The sequence below is a fragment of the Micropterus salmoides genome, unplaced genomic scaffold (assembly GCF_014851395.1).
Source record: "Micropterus salmoides isolate LMB-PRFRI ecotype aquatic unplaced genomic scaffold, ASM1485139v1 Ms_hic_scaffold_2, whole genome shotgun sequence".
NCBI lineage: Eukaryota > Metazoa > Chordata > Actinopteri > Centrarchiformes > Centrarchidae > Micropterus > Micropterus salmoides.
In genome coordinates, this window is record NW_024041150.1 from 7,198,865 (window position 1) to 7,221,364 (window position 22,500).

General features: G+C 45.0%; 2 protein-coding genes across 4 annotated transcripts in view; one reads left to right on the plus strand and one right to left on the minus strand.

The window, feature by feature from the left end:
• The window catches only part of LOC119911377 (G-protein coupled receptor 4-like), a 286,949-nt gene that overhangs the window by 55,947 nt on the left and 208,502 nt on the right, over positions 1-22,500 (minus strand). The window lies entirely within an intron of this gene.
• The window catches only part of LOC119911348 (tight junction-associated protein 1-like), a 31,726-nt gene continuing 27,894 nt past the window's right edge, over positions 18,669-22,500 (plus strand). Inside the window, exon 1 of one of the 2 annotated variants that reach the window (XM_038730214.1) lies at positions 18,669-19,039. The gene's annotated coding sequence lies outside the window, so the exon portion shown is untranslated. The remainder of the gene's footprint in view (positions 19,040-22,500) is intronic. The other variant, XM_038730213.1, reaches the window with a different exon arrangement.

Sequence of the window (22,500 nt, forward strand, 5' to 3'; positions counted from 1 at the left end):
TGTCTGATTTTACATGGAACTAACAGTTTTCTCCCAAAGTTAATATACAGCCTGTTACAATATACATTTCAACCTTTAATGCTGTAAATAAACATGTAAAAAGAATAAAACTTTCAATAAATGTTTAAGTGAATAAATCCCAAATTGTAACCCTAACCCTGGGGCGTCAGTGTGCATGTGTGCAGTGGCAGCAGAGGAACACCTGCTGAAGAGACTGAGCTCCGGCTTCACTGGTGTTGTGCCGAGTTGTTCGCACCTCGCGGCACTTTAGGATAATTTATCACTGTTGATGAACCACACAAAGAATATTTTATCATTTTTACATAGCCGGCTACATGAAATAGACCCACGAGGAACGGCCCCCTGGACCTAACCAAATTATGACGTTTCATGTTAACTACTAGTTTTATTTTGAAAGTCTAACCGGATGTTGCATATTTATAGTAGTTAACTGGACCACGGAGCCCTACACGTGCTAAAAACGACACTACAGGGTAAACAGGGAGTTAAAAGCAGCGCCGAGCTGACGAGCTGGGAAGAGAACGTGTAGACTGAGCAGCTCGTGGACGGCGGCTACGTTCAGTTTCTTCTTCTCTGAGAACGACACTCTGAGAACGCTGAGAATGAACCAGAGCAGGAAGCTGCAGCCGGACAGATAAACGAGCTGAAAGTCACTAAAAAGCTCCGTGAAGCTGCAGATTCAGCTGCTGATTCTCCACCAGAGACTCGCTCTGTCGCTGCTCACTGAACGACGGTGGCTAAAAGAATCACATGGTGACAGTAGGAAACAGGAAGTGACCAGCGGTCCTCCACCCTGACCTCCTGACCTCGGGGGACTTTGTGTCTGCTGCAGCTGAGCACACTTGCAGGTCTCTGGACTCAACCAGCTGCCTGTAGAAACTACAAATCAGAGTTTCTCTTCTGAGGGAGCCACGCTAACAGTTTCCCTCTGCTTCCAGTCTTTGTGCTAAGCTAAGCTAAACACGACCTGGACCTGTTTCTGCAGACCGCTGCAGAACTGTGTCAGCACCTGGACCTGCAGCAGCGAGAACTTTAAATCATGTGACCTGCGTCTGGCTTCCTGTTCCTACCTGCTGACGGTGTGCGGCCGCTTCCTGTTCTCGTTTCCTCCTTCTTCTTCTGCTGATTTGATCTCTTCAGGTTTCCTCCTGCGTTCTGCTGCCAGACCTCTTCATGTTGTGAGTTTCCCTCTCTGCGTCTGTCTCTTCTCCTTCTTCTTCTTCCTGTTCAGCCTGTTGCTGTAGCGACGGACCTTCAGGTCGCTCTGCCCACACACTCGACTGGCAGGCGGCGGGAAACAACGAGCAGGATCATTTTTACCAGAGATTACAGCGACGAACACAACCTCCGCAAAGACAGGAACTGACATGCCTGGATTACTGAGTGTGTGTGTGTCTTCCTCACTTACATACCAAAGCACACACACACAGATATTCCCCCTTCAGTGTGTTTGCTTGAGAAAGAAAAGAATGAGGGGAGTGTGTGTGTTTGAGAATGGATGGCAACAGGTGGTCAATTTAATGCTTCAACACACACACACACTTGTGTCTTTGTGCATTCTTGAGCAGCAGATATTTGCAGAATATAAATCCTCCGATACAGAACGAAATGAAAACCCAGCTGAGGTTTCCATCCTCCACTGTTGGAAAGTAACCAAGTACATTTACTTAGTATTCGAGGTACGTGTTGGTGATAACCTGCAGGATGAACAGTTCCCTCTCCTCCTTCAGCTGAATAAACTCTTAAGCCTCCTCAGATCAGCTGGAAAAGGCTTCGTCACAAAGCTGAAAACTGGCTGTTTGTCTGTTTTTCAGCGACTCCTCAAACGCATGATGATCTTATAGACCATGATGCATTGCTGCAGGTTATAATTACCACAGGATCTAATGGAGTTAAATGCAACATCAGACGTAATAGAGAAACTATGACAGGATCATTTTACTGCAACATGAGTACTTCTACTATTACAGTGTAAGTACATGTAGCTGATAATAGGCAAGACATTTCAACAACAAGGCAGCTCAAAGTGCTTTAAGTTCAAAACCTAAAAATCAACATGGGGAAACATTAAAAATATATATTTAAATACAATTTTAAAAAAAGAAAATGAAAACAGGTTAATTTACCCGGTGAAACTGTTTTTCCAACAACATATTATTTCTGCATAATTTCTATAACAGGTGATGAATAATCATGTTTTTCAGCTTCCATTGTTTTGCTTTTGTGATTTCCCACCTGTCACACCAGTCAAACCTGATCCTCTTTATCGAACGATATTTATTTCCTCTTATTCACCATCGCTTAGCATCTTATTTTCAGGGGTTCAGACGATGTCGTCCTGCTGATGGTGACGTTCGATTCAATGCGTTTCAGAGTGCAGTTGTCACATTGTGTATGAAAGGGCCTTTAATGTAGTTTAAAGTACTACCATAGAGACAATACTCCATTTGAAACTGCAGTACTTCTTCTGCCACAGTGTTTGAAGTAGAAATGCTGTGTCTGTGTTAATGCAGTAACTTCAAGATTTTCCAGAGAAACTCAGGCTGGAACAGTGTGAGGAGGTCCACATCTATTATTTTGTCCACCCAACCAAACAATCTGACGTGTACATTCGTCTCTGCAGCTGCAGATTTTCCACTCGGACGAGCCGCTGTGATAAAAACAGAAAGGTCTGTAACCATGGTGCTGCACCTCCGTCTGAATAGACACCTGTGAGGCAAACTGAGGCGTTACTGCAGAAAACCTCGGCTGCACTCTGAAATCCACATCTCCTTTTTGAAGCTGAAAGGAGTCTAATTTACTGGTTTCTGCATTTTCTGTTCAGTCAGTCGCAGCTAAAGACTCCCTCCGGTATGTTTTCCTCTGACAGCAGCAGATATGAAGCCTCCCTTCAGCACAAACACTTTCTACATAAATACAACCAGTCCAATCATCTCTGCAGGGAGCGCACGCACGCCGCCGTTATATCTGTATTTACTGAGAGGGAAACATTACTTCTTTGAATTCCATAAAACAGCAGGAAGTGTTTCTGTTGATTATAGCGCCTTTATTTTTTTGCTCGCTAATTCCTCACATGGTCACAACCGGCCATCCAGAAGAAAAGCTAATAATAAAAACAAGTCACTCACAGTTAATGCTCAGCAGGTGGCGGGAAGTCTTTAAAAATCTACCTCCTGAGCGGCTCGTCCAATGATCATACGGACGGCGGTTCGAGGTCACAGAGGTCGGCCATTTATTTTGTCTCTGCTGTGGTTGTCAAAACAGTATTTGTTTTAGCGGTTTAACAGTTTGTTGCTAATCAGTTGTAAGTAGCTAGCAGTTTGTTATGCTAACTTTGTAGAGCAGTTCTGTATGTAAATCTTGCTGATTAAGTTCTGTTTTTCTTGTTTTCAGTTAGTATTTCCTTGTTTTAATTTGCTATACTCTCATTTCAGATTCTGAATTCGTGTGTGATTACCTGCATTGCACTGATTTATATCACCTGTGTCTCGTTATCTCCTAAGTGTACATCTGTCTGTCCCCTTTTGTCTGTGCTGTAAGTGTTCTAGCTTTCTGCATTCGTATTTCTTATTTCTTCTTGACATCTACTGGTCACTTTTGATATCGACACATCTTGGTAATGGTTTCATTGAAACAATGACTGACCAGTGTTTACAATTCTAAACGTCTCATCAATACATGACCAACAGGATTTCAGAGAAATCACCATACAACAAACAAACAAACGCTTTCAGATTGTCAGCAGATGGGGATCGCAATAAAAACACATCTGTGTGTTGTTTCAGAAGTAATCACTCATTTAGCTGATGCTTTTCTCAAAAGCAAATCACAATTGCTATGTCAGAGGGCGCGGCTTTGGAGCAACTAGAGGTTAAGTGTCTTTCTCAGTGACAAATGTATCACAGTGGGAATCGAACCCACATCTCTCACACTAAAAGCATATGTCTTAACCACCAACCTATCCATTTTCAGAGTCAGAATTCTTTATTGATCTACGAGGGTGAAGTCTTCAAGAATGTCAAGAATTTTATTCAGAAATATTCAGCTGTGGCTGAGTCAGGTTTTTTTTCATAATTGACATCCCCAGCCTTGGAAAAATTTGGTCACATCATGGAACATTTGTTGCTGGCAAAAAGTATTTTTTGGCCTACAGGTGGGGAACTACTAAAGCAGGTCGCTCCAATAAATCAAAGGATTTGTGTGTCCTTGGAACCAATCTGTCAAATGAGGCCGGTGTTTGGTTTGTTCCAAACACTGTGAATCAAGCGGCCACCTTTCACCTGAAGCCTCGCTTCACTGCGGTCACGTGACATTGACGTTTTGAACCACGCTTTGAAGCGGTGTTTCTGAGCTTCGGTATCTCGACACAGCGTCGACACATCAGTATCGAGCATCCCATCCCTGCTGTTTGTCTCTAGTCTTGCTTTTGAGTCCTTTGTCATTGATTCCAGTCGTGATGGTAGCTAACTGTTAGCACTATTTCAGCAAGCCATTTGACTGATTCTTAGCTAGCTTTTTGTGTGTGTTAGTAGCTAAATGTTTTTAAAAATGTTTGTACTTTTTGTAGCTAGCTGTTTGTAAAGTTTGTGTCTTAAGAGTGTGTAGTTCTGTCAGTTCAGCTTGTAGCTAGCTGGCTACAACTATCCTTGGCAGGTGTCGGAACTGCTGTACTGTGAGTAGCAAGCAGTTGTTTGTACTTAGCTGTTTGTACTGTTTGTAGCTAGTTTTTTGTACTGTGTGTAGCTAGTTTTTGTACTGTTTGTAGCTAGTTTTTGTACTGTTTTTAACTTAGTTTTGTACTGTTTGTAGCTAGTATTTTGTACTGTTTGTAGCTAGTTTTTGTACCGTTTGTAGCTAGTTTTTTGTACTGTTTGTAGCTAGCTTTTGTACTGTTTGTAGCTAGTTTTTGTAATGTTTGTAGCTAGTTTTTGTAATGTTTGTAGCTAGTTTTTGTACTGTTTGTAGCTAGCTTTTGTACTGTTTGCAACTAGTTTTTGTACTGCTTGTAGCCAGTTTTTTGTACTGTTTAATGCTAGCTTTTGTACTGTTTGTAGCTATTTTTTGTACTGTTTGTAGCTAGCTTTTGTACTGTTTGCAACTAGTTTTTTGTACTGTTTGTAGCTAGCTTTTGTACTGTTTGTAGCTAGTTTTTGTACTGTTTGTAGCTAGCTTTTGTACTGCTTGTAGCTAGCTTTTGTACTGTTTGTAGCTAGTTTTTGTACTGTTTGTAACTAGTTTTTGTACTGTTTGTAATGCTAGCTTTTGTACTGTTTGTAGCTATTTTTGTACTGTTTGTAGCTAGCTTTTGTACTGTTTGTAACTAGTTTTTGTACTGCTTGTAGCTAGGTTTTTGTACTGTTTATTGCTAGCTTTTGTACTGTTTGTAGCTAGTTTTTGTACTGTTTGAAGCTAGTTTTTGTACTGTTTGTAGCTAGTTTTTGTACTGCTTGTAGCTAGTTTTTTGTATTGTTTGTAGCTAGTTTTTGTACTGCTTGTAGCTAGCTTTTTGTACTGTTTATTGCTAGCTTTTGTACTGTTTATAGCTAGTTTTTGTACTGTTTGTAGCTAGTTTTTTGTATTGTTTGTAGCTAGTTTTTGTACTGTTTGTAGCTAGTTTTTTGTATTGTTTGTAGCTAGTTTTTTTACTTTTTGTAGCTAGCTTTTTGTACTGTGTGTAGTGTAATGGGAATTCCAAACATATTGCATGTAACCCTGGACTCAGGGAGACTCATCTGTGATGTGGCACTGAATCTGTGTAAACGTAACAGTCAAATATCTCTGTTCTCTGTGTTATCCAGACTTCAGGGACAATGTGTCTCTGTGGGACGATATGACTGACCCTAAAGCTGGATAAATAACAGGCTCACGGAGCTCTCCTCACTCATTCAAGCATACATGTACACGGTGTATGTGTGTTGCTGTGAGTCTTGAATAAAATTCAAATTCAAGTGTGTCTGAGCTGTTTATTTGAAAACTGGAATTGCCATCACAATTTGGCGTTCTCGGCTCATCACACGCGTGAGAGGACTCTGACACTAGGAGCTGAAGGTAAAACCGTGTACGGCTGAAGCCAGTTATTTACACTCTTTTACTCAGCCTTTTGCAGCTGTTTGTAAGTAGTTATTTGAAACACGTACCTATAGCTGATCAGTGCAAACTGTGTTTGTCTTATTCGGCCATGTACGTACCGTGACATCGTCAAGAGGATTTCTTCCTGTTGCCAGGCCGTGGTTGGAAATAATTTTTGTTCTTAACTAACTTGCCTGGTTAAATAAAGGTTAAATAAAAACGTTCAGTTGATTGAGGTGATTTTCTGAGGAGCTCTAAACAAAATGCGCTTTTATTCGTTATCTTGCAACAATTGTGATGTAGCGTTGACAGAAAATGAAGTTTCCTGAACACTGGCTGTGATGGATTGGAAGTTTCCAGTCTCTGCAAACGGATTTTCATAAACATGAAGCGGAACCAACAGCTGCCTGGAAAGAAGCAGATCAACCTCAGCACCGATGGAGGATTTGAAAACGAATAACAGGATTTGTAGCCGACAGGCTCAAACTTGCAGAAATGTTTAAGTTCCTGATCTGAAGTGAAATAATAACTACAAACTGTCAGGAAAAGGTCTGCGAGAACCTTTTGTCCTCTCTGGCATCAGTGCTGATTGTTTGCCGGCAGGAAGGAAGAAGAAAACCTTTTTAAATGTCTTTGTTGTTTGTGTCTCGCGGCTCCAGCAGCTCTCAGCACTGACAGGTTGGACTGTAAAAAACTGCAGGAGGAGAATAATCCACTTACAGGAACGCTGACTCTGCACCGCGGGGGGGGGGGGTTAATGTTGCCCTGGCAACAGGAGGAAGAAGCTGGCCGCTGTGGATGCGAGCATCGATGTGGATTCAGAGTCGCAGTCATGTAATGTTTCTGAGAGTTTCATCAGACTGAAACTGAAACGTCCTTCACACGAATGACTCACATCAGGGGTCAAAACATCAATCAGCTGTTCTCATTTACAGAGACTCACAGTGTGAGTGTAAATGGTCTGAACTCGTCCTTTCTAGTCTTCAAAGTGCTTTATACTACATATCAGATTCACTCACACACTGATGGCAGCCTTTAGTGTGTTTTGAGGGGTTAGTTCCAAGTTTTAAACTGGGCTCTGTGGTGTAACTGGGGACACGGTTCGTTACTGTGAAGCTCTTTTTACTGGATCAACTGGTTTTTACTGGCTGAGTGTCGACTAAGAGAGAGACTAAAGGCTGCAGCATCAACAAACAATTCTGATTTACTGATCGGAACTGATTGTTAGATAGTTAAAGAACTTATTGTCAGTGGTGGAAAGGAACTACGTACGTTTACTCAAGTACTATGCGCAGTACTTTCCATTTTATGCTATTCTCTACTTCGGCTCCCCCGCGTCTCAGAGGAAATATACTTTTTACAGCACTGCGTTAGCTTTTAAAACATGGTGCATTTAACTACCCAGTGGTGTATAAAAACTGAGCTCCGACAATTAGTCAATTAATTAAGTCGTCAATTATCTCTTATACTAAGACTGAATCAAGGCAAGTTAATTTGTAAAGCACAGTTCAGCAACAAGGCAATTCAAAGTGCTTTACATAAAGCATACAAGCGACATAAGGAAACATAAAAAAGTTTACATTCTTTTTTTCTTTTTTTTAAAATAAAACAGGACAGTGAAAGTTCCAATGTAATTTATTTACAGCCTTACATATAATTTAATAAAAGGCAGCGGTAAAAAGCTAAGTCTTCAGTCTTGATTAAGAGAGCAGATTTGGAGTTTTCTGAGAGTTTGTTCCAGATATATGGAGCATAAAACGACTCTAACTGATTAATTAACTGATTCATCAGTTAATTCATTTTTGTGTAAAAATACCTGAAACAGTTTATTGTTTCAGCTTCAAATATGTTGTAATCGGTTCATAACTTTGTCTACTTCCTGTCTGTCCGCCTGGAGAAGATCATCCGCTGCTGCTCTTTCTAACATTTCTCCTGTTAAAGGGTTTTTGGGGAGTTTGTCTATCTGAATCGAGGCTCTGAGGACAGAGGGAGGTCAAGACTGTAAAGACCCCTGAGGCAGATGGTGATTATCATGTCATATATAAATAAAATTGACTTGGCAGGAAGGACAAAGACCCACTCTCTCTGTCCTCATCTGAAGCCCTCCAGTCACGCTGAGCTTTTAGTTTGAAGTGCTGGTATTTATGGAGTGGTTTTTACAGACTGCTGGAGGCGAGCGAGTCAGATGTTAGGCTAAACCAGCAGCAGGTCTGAAGCTGAAGGCTCTACAGGAAGTAAACCCTGTCAGAGAAGATCTGCTGGACTCTTCACTGATCAAACAGCTTCACAGTGTCTCTTCTGTAAAGCAGCCGTTATTGTGAGACACAAATTAAATCTAATTTATCCTGAGATATCCTGACGTTAGTCCAAATTCATTGCATCGTACATATAGCATAATGCAACTGGATAGCGTCCTTCATTAAGCCCCATAGACGGGTTTCCCGTTTACAGACAAACTGAGTCCGAGTTAAAACATCTACCAGACTGAGACGAGTCCAAGTCAAAACATGAGTCAGACTGAAACGAGTAAGTGTCAAAACATCTACCAGACTGAGACAAGCCCGAGTCAAAACACCCATCAGACTGTGATGAGCCCGAGTGAATACACCCACCAGACTGAGACAAGCCCGAGTCAAAACACCCATCAGACTGAGACAAGTCCGAGTCAAAATACCCATCAGACTGTGATGAGCCCGAGTCAAAACACCCACCAGACTGAGACGAGTCCGAGTCAAAACACCCACCAGACTGAGACTAGTCCGAGTCAGAACACTCATCAGACTGAGACTAGTCCGAGTCAGAAGACCTACCAGACTGAGACTAGTCCGAGTCAAAACCCCCACCAGACTGTGACGAGTCACACCCCTCAGTGAACGTCACAGCGGTGGTATACAATAAATATTTGTCACTTTAAATGAAGCTCAAAGAAACGCTGGTTTGTGGTAATACCACGGCAGGTATCACTGACACCAACACATACTGAGTAGTTAAAAGTAGCAATACTGTAATACCGTAAGATTGTTAAAGCTGGCTTCAGGTAGATACTTAGTTATTCATTTACATAGTTTAAGTAAATGTGCTGCAGTAATCACAAAGCAGTACACACTACAGGCTGTTAATACTATACTCAGGTTAGTCTCTAAATCCTCTGGGCAAATGTAGCTCAACAATTAAAAAAAATAAAAATACTGACAAATCACTGTATGTCACTACAGCAGTGTGTGTGTGTGTGGGGGGGGGGTCCTGGGTTAGGAGTCGCTGCTTTACTTTACATTTAATTTCCCTGAAACAAACTCCAAGTGCTCTTACCTTCATCTGACAGATTCCTCCTCGGTCACAAACCTCCTTAATATTCAGCTCAACTCCACTTAGTGTGTTCGCTCTCAGCTGCCCTTCAACACAAACACACACTCTGTTCCCCTGCAGGTTATTTTAAAGAGTGAGTTTCTGTTTGAAGCTGCAGACAGACGACAAGGAGACCCGTCCTCCACCCGTCCTCCCTCTTCATTTAACACACTCCCTCTCTGCAGGGTCTGACCCTAACACACACACATATATCCTGCAGAGTGTGTGTGCTGCGTGGTCTCCTGCTGTTTGTCAGATAGCTGTGGTGTTAAATTAAATCTGATCACAAACACACACATTGACTCTGTGTGTGTGTTCAGTCGAGACAGTCAAGTGTTAATACGTGTTGACTGGACTCATAAACACTGACAGCGTCACTTCTAACACTTTCACAGTTAAAGTTAAACATGTGTGACGCTGCTGTCAGGAGGAGCAGCTGAGGGGAGTCCGAGTCTGGAACCAAACAAGAAGAAATGTACACAACTGTAAATTCAGTACTTGTTCTCCTGTAGTTCAACAAGTCTGAGTCAAAACATCTGCCAGACAAAGACAAGTCCATGTCAGAACATTCACCGGCTTAAGAAAAGCCGAGTCAAAACACCCACGAGACAAAGACGGGTCGGAGTCAGAACATCTACCAGACAAAGACTAGTCTGAGTCAAACATCTTCCAGACAAAAACAAGTCCGAGTCAGAACATCCTTCAGACAAAGACAAGTCCGACATCAGCCAGACAGACGAGTCCAAATCAGAACATCTACCAGCAAAGACAAGTCCGAGTCAAACATCTCCAGACAAAGACGAGTCTGAGTCAGAACATCTACCAGACAAAGACAAGTCCGAGTCAGAACATCTACCAGATAAAGCCAAGCCAAGTCAAAACACCCACGAGACAAAGACGAGTCTGAGTCAAACATCTACCAGACAAAGATGAGTCCAAGTAGGAAAGACAAGTCCAAGTCAAACATCTACCACACAAAGACAAGCCTGAGTCAGAACATCTACCACCAGACAAAGTCAAAACATCAGATGAAGACAAGTCCGAGTCAACGCGTCCATCAGACTAGAAGACTCTGACAATAGAGAAATCCTCATGATGTTGTTTCTTCATAGTGTGGTGATGGGATGCTGACAGAACCTCAGGTGTTCTTCATTGTTTAATAAGTTTGTTGTTACAGCTTGCTGTATATCTCAGTTGCTATTTGCATCTCTGTATATAAAACATTCCTGCGTTCTGATATTTTGCCTGCAGGAAGTTTTCCTGTCCCTGAGGAGACTCTCTCACTCTGTCTCTGTCTGTGTCTCCTATTTGTTGATAACGTCGCTCGTCTAGGATGTTCTGCTATCTGTCCAGGACACTCTTCCTGTATCTGATAATCCACACAGATCTGTTATGTCTGAACACTGTGTGTGTATATCAGCTCTCAGCAGGCCGATTGTGTCGACAGCAGACGCCATCTCACTCCCATCTGCTCGTGTTTCTGCACGTCTGTGTTTGTTAAAGAGGTAAAGAGGCTTCTGTAAGTGAATCAGATTTGACTTCTGATCAGCAGGCGCCTCTCGGCCCGGCAGGCTGAGACTCGTCTTCACCTGGAACGAGGTGCAGCCTTTTAAATATCTTCAGGTGAGAGTGAAGAGGCAATTCAGAGACAGACGGCATGCTGGGAAACACGATTAACTCTCTGCATGATTCACTGATTCGGTTGTGGCGTGACGGCAGCAATACAAGGTCATCAAGGCTCATTTAATCAGAATCTCTCCAGAAGATTTTAGACATCTGATTGTGAAGTGTTAGACCGAATGACATCTCCATTCTCAGAATAGTCCTTTGTTCAGTGTTGTGAAGACGTCGTTCCAAAATGTCCAATAGGTGTTTAGTAGCCTGAAGGACTTCTGAAGCCTCTTAAAGGACCACTAGAAACTAAGGGGCACTTTCTTAAGGGGTACTAGAACCATCTAAAAGCACCACTAACACCCTTGTTGATGATGATAACGACAAGGACCCTCAGTGGCAGAACCACCTACAGGATCACCAGACTATCCTCTATGAAAACTAGAGGACCAATAGAAACTCCTAAAAGGAACACTATAACCTCTGACCTTTATAAACTTACAGGCACCAGAACCTCCTTTCTGACAACATTTACATCCTGATGGGCCCCTAGAACCACCTACAGAACCCCTAGAACACACTCAGTGTCTACTAAAATCCTTAAGGACAACTAGAACCATTTAGAACCACTTGTTGATGATGATAACCGCAAGGACCCTCAATGACCAATGGAACCACCTACAGGATTACCAGACTATCCTCTGTGACAACTGGAAGCTCCTTAAATAACTATTAAAGAACTAAACCACCACCTCCTTAAAACCCACCACAACCTCCTCAGTGACACCTAGAACCTCCTAAAGTACCTCTAGAATCTTGACCATAGTTTTCCTTCCATATGATTATCTGTCTCTGTGAGTGATTATGTGTTACAGTTTCCTCTGTGGCTCCCCAGACCTGCCATCCTCCAGCTCTCCACCAGATGCCCTCGAACTTTCCCTCCTTTCACTATCACCTGAGAGCCACACCTATCCACACACCTGGGGCGAGCAATCCGGTTTGCAACATTTTCAGATTGATCGACATGTTTCCTTCCAATGTTCCGCAACGGGCTTTGAGGTATGTTTTCTCCCATTTGGTGGGGGTGTCTCAGGTGTTTCCCAATCAGCTGTGAAAAGTTTGTAAACACAACGTGTTAAAAGTTAGGAAAATTCAGTGCACTTGCGTACACGGCAGGATGGTCAGGGAACCACCGTTTCCATTAAAAAAACCGTTTTGCTATGTTTTGTCTGCGCTGAACTCTTTTCACCCCTTTCGCCCTCTTTTCACCTCCCTCTTCGGCCCTGCAGTCACCTGGCCTACTCCGCCCACTCCTCACCTGGTCAACTAATCCTCTCGTCAGCCTGTTTGCCGTGGTGCTCGTCTCTTGCTGGATGTTACCTGGACTTACATCTACCGTCCATTTATGGACAATAAAACCTTGAACTTTACTTTATCTGCATAATCTGTCTGCGTTGGGGTCCAATAACCCAGTTTTCCTGCAAAGTCCACCGTGGCAGATATGATTTAATATAATAAAGAGTCCAGACCTGCTCTTTATGAAAAGCGCCCTGAGACTCCTGTTGTGATTTCTATAAACGTAAACTGAAAGTTGAATATATTGATGATTCACAGAGGCTCGTCACCCCGCACTCTCTCTGTATACATATCCCAACCACAACAACATTAACAACATTTGTAGACAGTAAGAGAGAAGTGCAGAGTGAAATTAATATGATTAATGTAGCAGGTTGTTTTATGTACGTGAGGCAGGTGGATATGAAGGCGTGCATACTCTTGTGTTTGGGTGATTTACATTCAGATGGTGTATTTAAACAATGATGCACAGGTACGTTCAGGCTGCTGGTTTGAGGAGTGTCAGTTTTCTGGTTGGTGAAACTGAACTTCTTTCTGCGACGATGTTTGGAAGCTAAATCTGACCGCCGGCCATTCGACCAACGCTCAGACGGCGGGGGGGCGTTGGCAGTGGGGGGGGTGTTGAGGAGTTGACGAGGGTCTAACCTGCTGAATGAACTGCAGCAGAAGCAGCTGGGAGATTCCTCTCTGCTCTGAACTGTCAAACCACCTGCCTCACAATGCCTCTCTGTTTATCCAGGGGGGAGGAGGGGGGAGGCAGCCTTGACCCCTCCCTCACCACAGCAGCTGACGACCCTCCATCCCCCGACTTAACATTCAGATGAAGTTTACATGGAAGATTCAGGAGTCACATATTTTCCTACCCTACTTCCTTCTATCCCTCCCTAAGTCCTTGCTCCCTTCACTTCCTCTTTCTTTTCTTCTTGTGTTCACTTCCCTCTTCCTTCATTGTTTCCTTTTCTTTCAGTCACTTCTCCTCAGACACATGTTAACTTACGTCACGAGGAGAGAGGAGACGAGAGGAGGAGAAGATGGGAGAGAGGAGAAGAGGAAGACAGAAAATGAGGAGAGGATAGGGAATACGAAACGAGAAGAGGAGACAAGGAGAGGAAACGAGGAGAGAGTGATAGGAAACACGGAGAGTCGAGGAGACAAGATGAGGAGAGGAAAAGAGGAAACGAGGAGAGAAACTTTTCGCCTCCTCATCCAATCAGCTGCTGCCTCCGTAGCTGCTGGCTAATAGAAGCTGATCTCAGGCCTGTCTGAATGAATGTTTCATCATTTCATAATCAGTGAATTTCTGTGAACGCATCACCTGAGACCTCCTCTTTAAATCTGTAAACTTTCTAAACGTTCTGTGTCTTCATCTCCTTTGATCGCAGTTTCTGAACGCTGGCTCCTTCCAGCTCTCCTCCTCTCATCGTTCCTGATGGATCTTTAGCTCGTCTACTAACTATTCTACAGAAGAAGAAGAATGTGTTTCATCACTCAGAGCCGCCCTGAAACTACCTCCAGGAGGCGTTCACTGACCCACAGCAGGTATCAGAACATTAGCTCCATGCTGCGCTCAGGCCATCAACACTGATTATTGATTGATTACATCGATTCACGGTCATTGGCTGATGTGAGGCGTTCAGGTTTGTTTGGTTTTCAGAAAGTCAGAGTTTCTCAGACTTGATGATATTTGTATCGGAGCTCCTGCTGGTCAGCTGATCTGTAAAAACAGGAACCAATCACCAGTCACTTGCAGATTAAGGTATTGATTAGTATCGATCAGCTCTGCCTGGCTGAAGTTGCTCTTTTTGAACATGTGAGAGAGACACCAGCAGCTGCTGGGACTAGTGGCATGTTCTCCATACCTCCCATCACTCCCATTACTCCCATAGCTCCCATTTCAGAGGACAGTAGGGGGGTCTGCATTGTTGTGGAGCAGCTGGACATTGTCTTCGTCTTTCCGCTCTGCAGGGAGACGATAATCTGCCCAACAGCTGCTCAGAGTGAGTTTCTGTCCTCGTGAGTCCGGCCTGAGCTTGACGACGATTTGATTGGTGGAATAAAGATGGAGAGGACGGACAGGTCGTTAATCCTCAGGTGGTCTGCCAGCGCGCACCCACTTCTTAAATTCATCATCATTTCACAAATTCATCGCAGTGTCGGCGGTTCGATCCCCGGCTCCTCCTGTCCACGTGTCACAGTGTCCTTGTGCACCACAGTGAACCCGGTGGGCAGACCAGCACCTGTGTGTGTGAGAGAGTGAATGAGTTTGTTATTGTAGAGCTCTTTTGTCCGTTAAGGTAGAAACGTGCTGTTTAAATGCAGTCCGTCCTTCACTGTGACCTCCTGCTGAGAATGGATTCAAAAGGACCAAATGATTAAATGATTTTGGTATGATGTTATTAAACGCACCACAGCATCCTTTTCTGAAGTCTGTCCCTTTAGATTGGAATTGTTTGCCTTCCTTTTAATTTTTTGGGGGGCATTTTATGCTTTAATTTGAGGACAAGAAGCAGATTTCTTTATTTGTATTATTTTATTTTGCGTCGTTTACCCTATTTTATGTTTTATTCTAGCATAGGTTGTCTGTTCCTGCTGGTTCGTTTACTTCCTCAGTCAGTTCTGGTGTGTTGACATATGAAACTTCACTGTATCTATCAGACTGTTTTTGTGTAAACAGACAAGTTCTCACTGAAACAGTCTGTGGACACAAGAACTGCCTGCAGACAGAACTGAGCGTGAAAAACCAGGACCACCAGGTGCACATTTTAGACAGAGAAGATGGATGGTTTGAAAGAGGTGTCAAGGAAGCATCTACACCAGGGTGGAGAAGCCGTCATTGAACAGGGGAGGGGGTCTACGCCACCACTTATCCCCCACTTACAATGCTGTCCTTTCATCACTTCCCAGGAAACTCAACAAACGTAACCTATTGGCCTCAGGTGAAGATACCAACGATGGTCGTTCAGTCTCGGCCACAGGTAGTCTTAACGACTGTAACGACTGTCGTCACAGCAACAAGAAACACTAACGAACCAGCGGTATCGATGACCCGGGCCAACGACCCCACTGAGGTTAAATAGCTGAGTTTCCCTGCCAGTCAGTCAGAACTGAAGAAGACAAAACGTCCAGTATCTTCAAGTAAAGTTGCCCTTGATTTTAACCTTCGTTGGACAAGCGTGACAAAGCGTAATTATTTGACGCTAAAGGTACCTTTAGTGTCACAGCAACACAAAGGAGGCTGTGGGGTTAGCCGGTCGACATGCAGAAAGTCCATGACTTAGGTTTCGGCACTTACAATTGTGATGGTTATGGTAGGGGTAAGGGGCGTCGGGGCCGTCAACACTTTTAACATGAACGTATCTAGCACATCCGGTCATTATGAAACGTTCTGGGACATCCAGGAGTGTTGCACACAGACGCTGAAGGGTACCTTTAGCGCAAATAACTATGCTGAAGTTATTTGCAAAAGCAATACCAGCGCTTCACTTTTTCTGAAAGCGTTGGTATTGGACACCCTGAGATGAGAATGGTCTGCCACTTTACAACACAAAGTCACGCAATCAGACTGACAAACTCAACAAACCTGCAAACAGAACTGAGGGACTGACTCAACAAAACACCTGCAGACAGAACTGAGGGACCACTCATTAAAACACCTGCAGACAGAACTGAGGGACGACTCAAGAAAGCACCTGCAGACATAACTGAGGAACTGAATCAGGAAAACACCTGCAGACAGAACTGAGGGACGAATCAAGAAAACACCTGCAGACAGAACTGAGGGAATTATTAATAAATATAGTTTTTGGTTGGTGACTTGTTGGAGTTCTTCTGTGGGAGTTTTGACTCATGTGAATTTAAATTTGACTAAATTTATCAGAGACTTTGTGTCAGACAGCAGCTTTGCAGCCGCAGCGTCTGTCAGATCTCCGCTCTGCATCGTCCAATAAAGTTAGAAACAACTTTAAAAAGAGCAGAAACACGCCGCAAGAACCTGGAAGGAAAACGCCACGTTTTGAAGTTAGACTGCAGAAACAGCTCAGGGAGGTTTGTTAACATGTGAGAAACTCCAGATCAATATGAACAAATCAGTCACAGATTTACACACTCAGAACACACAGACCTGATCAGGTCACGTGACCACACACACTCCTGATCCTACTGCCATCTACTGACTATTCTCTCTCCCGTTCAGTCTGTCTCAGGTGAGTCTCTGGTGTCTCTAGTGAGTCTCAGGTGTCTCATGTGAGTCTCAGGTGAGTCTCTGGTGAGTCTCCGGTGTCTCTGGTGTGTCTCTGGTGTGTCTCTGGTGTGTCTCTGGTGTGTCTCTGGTGAGTCTCTGGTGAGTCTCAGGTGTCTCTGGTGAGTCTCAGGTGAGTCTCAGGTGAGTCTCTGGTGAGTCTCAGATGTCTCATGTGAGTCTCATGTGAGTCTGATGTGAGTCTCTGGTGAGTCTCAGATGTCTCATGTGAGTCTCATGTGAGTCTCATGTGAGTCTCTGGTGAGTCTCTGGTGAGTCTCAGATGTCTCATGTGAGTCTCAGGTGAGTCTCTGGTGAGTCTCCGGTGTCTCTGGTGTGTCTCTGGTGTGTCTCTGGTGTGTCTCTGGTGTGTCTCTGGTGAGTCTCTGGTGAGTCTCAGGTGTCTCTGGTGAGTCTCAGGTGAGTCTCAGGTGAGTCTCTGGTGAGTCTCAGATGTCTCATGTGAGTCTCATGTGAGTCTGATGTGAGTCTCTGGTGAGTCTCAGATGTCTCATGTGAGTCTCATGTGAGTCTCATGTGAGTCTCTGGTGAGTCTCTGGTGAGTCTCAGATGTCTCATGTGAGTCTCTGGTGAGTCTCATGTGAGTCTCTGGTGAGTCTCTGGTGAGTCTCAGATGTCTCATGTGAGTCTCATGTGAGTCTCTGGTGAGTCTCTGGTGAGTCTCTGGTGAGTCTCAGATGTCTCATGTGAGTCTCTGGTGAGTCTCAGATGTCTCATGTGAGTCTCATGTGAGTCTCTGGTGAGTCTCAGATGTCTCATGTGAGTCTCTGGTGAGTCTCTGGTGAGTCTCTGGTGAGTCTCAGCTGTCTCTGGTGAGTCTCTGGTGAGTCTCTAGTGAGTCTCAGATGTCTCCGGTGAGTCTCATGTGAGTCTCTGGTGTCTCGGGTGAGTCTCTGGTGAGTCTCTGGTGAGTCTCCAGTGAGTCTCTGGTGAGTCTCTGGTGAGTCTCTAGTGAGTCTCAGATGTCTCCGGTGAGTCTCATGTGAGTCTCTGGTGTCTCGGGTGAGTCTCCAGTGAGTCTCATGTGAGTCTCTGCTGAGTCTCTGGTGAGTCTCGGGTGAGTCTCAGATGTCTCCGGTGAGTCTCATGTGAGTCTCTGGTGTCTCGGGTGAGTCTCATGTGAGTCTCTGGTGAGTCTCATGTGAGTCTCATGTGAGTCTCATGTGAGTCTCAGGTGAGTCTCAGGTGTCTCGGGTGAGTCTCATGTGAGTCTCAGGTGAGTCTCAGGTGAGTCTCTGGTGTCTCAGGTGAGTCTCAGTTGAGTCTCGGGTGAGTCTCAGGTGAGTCTCTGGTGTCTCTAGTGAGTCTCAGGTGTCTCAGGTGAGTCTCTGGTGAATCTCAGGTGTCTCAAGTGAGTCTCATGTGAGTCTCTGGTGTCTCGGGTGAGTCTCAGGTGAGTCTCATGTGAGTCTCTGGTGAGTCTCATGTGAGTCTCAGGTGTCTCGGGTGAGTCTCAGGTGAGTCTCGGGTGTCTCAGGTGAGTTTGTGGTGAGTCTCAGGTGTCTCAGGTGAGTCTTGCAGCAGACGACGACAGTAAATCTCTGTGACTTTATTTAAATAAATGGAAATCTCTGATTAACCCGCGAGGGAAAATACTCCATAATATACACGAGTCCTGCATTCAGCACAGTACTGCAGTAAAAGTACAGCTGTCAGATTAATGTAGTGCAGTAGTTTGAAGTTTGAAGTAGCAGAAAATGGAAATACACAAGTACTTGAGTAAAGTAAAAAACTGAAGAAAAGCGTATTTTCTCAAATACTGTACTGAACTCACTTTAAATACATGTGGCTGGTGATACTGAAGTAAAACTGTGATGCAGTGCTTGCAGTACCTCTCTGGAGGTGGTACTGAGTACTTGTACTTCAGTAAAGTAGCAGAATACTTGCTCACAGTATTGATCCACCCTGAGCTCCACCTGAGCACTTCCACAGATTAAGGTGTGTGACGTCAGCACGCAGTACGTGTGACGGGGGGCAGGGTGCGGGAGGTGTTAAAGGGGGGCTCGGGATTCCTGAGGATTACCCGTCATGCCCCGCGGGTAAAGATGGCGACAGCTGAGCAGGGCAGCAGATCAACTTTATCCGAGCGGCTCTGAGCGGATCTCGGTCCGTCAGTCGAAGCGTCTCCGCCGGCTGCTTCTCCTCCCGCGGCCCGCTGCCGCAGTTCGGAGCTCCTTCCCAGCCGGACCTCAGCGCTCCTCCCCGGCCTCGGATCGGTTCGGAGCGCTCCTCCTCCCTCCCTCCCTCCCTCCCTCCTCCCTCCGCGCCCCACCGGAGGAAGAGAGCGGAGCTCCGGCTAAAGTTTCCTCTCCTCTCCGCTGTCTGGGATTTGTTTGCGGAGATAAACCCGGGCCCGAGCCGCGCTGCCCGGCCTCGCAGGTAAGCGCTGACCCGGTTCGCCGTAGTTCTGGAGCCGTGTGTGCAGGTGAGCGGCGAAGAAGTGTCGCTTTATTCGGTGTGTGACAGTTTGGGTGCAGCTCGGTGTGCGGGGAACTGGGCCACGGTCAGACCCGCAGCAGGTCTGAGCGGGTTTATCTCGGTGTAACGGGCCGGGGGAGCGCGGCGTCTGTGCGGTCTTCAGGGACGGTTCGGCCCGGTGTCGGGGCGGAGAGAGCCCCGCGGTGCCTGTCGTGTCTGTCCCCCCGTCAGCCTGCCAGACAGAACTGAGGGCGGCACTAAAACTCGGTGCAGGTTTCTGAACATCACCGTGTGAGAGAGACACCTGCACTTCCAGCCAATCACAAGGCTGGATTACCAACTGGGCACTCAGACCCTCAGGGGCCTCAGACCCTCAGGGGCCACTGGTTCAGTTGTTTTTCTTGAAGCTGCAGTTTTGATAATCTCAGATTACCTGATTAATGTTCACAAGTCCAGAACCAGAACCCTGAAGAACCGGCACAGATCTGTTGGAGCCTTTAAATCTTACGAGCTTTGAAATAGTTTCAGTGATCAGCTGGTTGCTCAATATTCACGTTTCCGTGTAGAGCTGACGGTGAAGGTCTGGCGGCTGCGTGGAGAAAACGCAGCCCCCATATTTGTTGCCGCTCGGTGACTCGCAGGATGTGACGTTTACGATACGACTCAGCGACTCGCCCTTCAGACCTGCTGTTCCTCTGTGACGTGGTTGAACCCTGGGTGTGTTGGACTTCCTGTGGGCGAGCCGGCTGACTTCCTGTTGGCTCACATCAGCAGGAAGTGATTCACCTCTGAGTGTTGGTGGCGGCGTTCCTCCGGTGACACTTCTCAGCGGGTCAGCCTTTTCTGAAGCGTTTTAAATGGATTTAATTATAATAACTAGATTTTGTTAAACTCCGCCCACTTTTATATATTTGGTTTATTTTTCTTCCTAATTTAAAGTTTGTCTGAACGTTTGTGTTCGAGGGCTGAACGATGAATCGTTTTCAAATGGAAATTGCGATTTTAAAGAACACAATGAGCTAATCGTGAAGACGGCGATTAATTAAACATCTGACCCCTTTTAAACAGTCGTGCACTTACAGATTCATGGCGTTGTCGTCCTTGTGTTTCCGACCTGCTCAGAGTGGGCACGGGGCGTGTACAATTACTACAAACGTACTGGAGGAAAACGTGGGATAATGGCGCCGCCTGTGGCGTTATGTTTTCTTATTTAGTCTTTGCATTGACTTTGTCTAATCAAGCCGCCCAAAACGCTGGATTCTCTTTCGGTGGGAACGCACCTTTAGGGGTGGGAATCGCTGCGTACCACACGATACACGGCTCACGATAACGATATTATCACGATACAGTAATTCTGCGATAATCGATTTGCTTGACAATCCTAAAGCGATGCATCACGATATCCAACTGTTTGTTTGTAAAAGGCACAAAATGCAAATTCACTGAATTTTTTTACTGCAAATACAAACTGCTGAGCAGCACCTGAGTCTAATCTGTACATCACATTATGTTAATAAGTGTTGGGCGACGCAGCGGCGTGCTGCCCCCTCTCTTCCTACTGCGCTCTTTTAGGCCACTGGGAATATTGGGTTTGACTTTTGACCCTTTGGGGTTGCTGTAGCTGGTCTGTGTGGAGAGCAGCAGATCAAGACGGTGAAGTTAGCAACTCTTTAATTTCAAACAGAGCTCAGGAAACACGGGCTTTATTTGCACAGTGTGTCACTCAGGACGTTCAGCATGTGAGTTTAGGTTAAGATTGTATTTTCGCGATGCTAATGTCCGTTAGCACGTTAATGGAGATTCCCATTATATGTTAGCCTTGAGCTAACCGTCAAAGTGCTATTTTTTAAATTAATATTATGTATTGATATGTTGGGCTGGAATATCGATTCAGTATCATGGAAAAATGCACAACGATATATTGCCGTATCGATTTATTGTCACCCACTTACTAACGCTACATATCCGCATGGAGCATTTCAGAATAAGAGCGTTTTGCCCGTTTTATTTTGCTGATTTGTTGTCCCGATCTTTGTTCTTCTACTATGGTTAGGTAGCTAGATTGCTTTTGTTTTTTTGTCTGTTTTTAACTGTGTTTATTGTTGATTAGGGCTTCAGCTAACGATTTTATTATTCAAAGCTTCTACAGATTATTAAGTACCTTTGCTTGGCGGCGGTACTGTACTTTGTTCAGGCACCATGCTGATGGTCTCCTTCCTGCAGAGCGGCGTGAAGCTGAAGAGGTCCCTCTCAGACTCTGGATTTCTTTAAGGCGTCTGGTTCTGTCTGTGCAGACTGATCCAGCTCCTCAGGTTCAGACCCGGTGGCTCTGCAGGTGAACTGACAGGAAGGGGTGACGTGAGGTCGGGTCGCTTCTGGTTCTGATTGGTTCTGGTGTTTTTTTCTCGTCATCGTTTGACTTTATTTGGTCAAACAGACCAAATGTTTGGGTTTTAAGTGCCGTCCTGGACTCGTCCTCGGGGGGGGGGGGAGAACTGGGTTCTCTGAAGAACAATTCAAATCTCTTTCATTCATTCACGTCCTCCTCAGGGGAACAGTGTAAAGGGATTACACAGCACAGGGGCTTATCTCTGCTCAGAGAGGATTATGGGTAGGATGAGCTGGGGGGGGGAGGAGTCCTGTGACTTCTGTTCTCTGATTGGTTCATGTCAGTCGCTCCAGCTGCTGTGAACTGGAGTCAGTTTGTGACTCACTGAATACAGACAGAAGTACTAATACTGCTAATACTGCTAATACTACTGATGCTACTGCTAATGCTGCTAATACAGTTAAAGCTGGGCGGCGTTGGAGAACCAGCGAAGGGACATCTAGAACCAAACCCCGACGCCGCTTCACGCCTCGCTGCAAAACCCATTTCCATAAGCAGAGCGGACCGGTGGCCCCTCAGTGGGACCGGTTATCGTGCTGCGTTCTGTTTCTCAGACGCTCTGGTTCTGTCTCGTGTTGTAAATCCAGCGTGGACAGTGGAGGCTCCGCCCCTCTCTAAAAGCCCTCTGTTCAGCTCGAGCCCAGGTGACACGTTCTAACCGCTGTAACGGGCTGCGATGTTCTTCTCGTCAATAACAGAACCGTCAACTAATGATTGAATTCATTTGAATCATGTAGAGAACGGACTGAAACGAGATTTACTGATCATAAAGAAAAGTTTATTAATGAACTATCTTCTATTTTCACTCAGCAAAAGAGAGATGATTTTACATTTCATGTATAAATGGAACATGAGATGTTTTGATGGTGTTTCTGGCCGTATCGCCCCGCTGAAGCATCCTGAACCAACGTTGGCGGCGGCAGCTCAGCTGGAAACACTCCTGCTGCCAGCGAAGTTATTTCAGACACAGATTAGTTGTCACTTCTCTGATCAGTCTGCAGTGTTTTCACCTCGGCTCACCTGGAACCTCGAT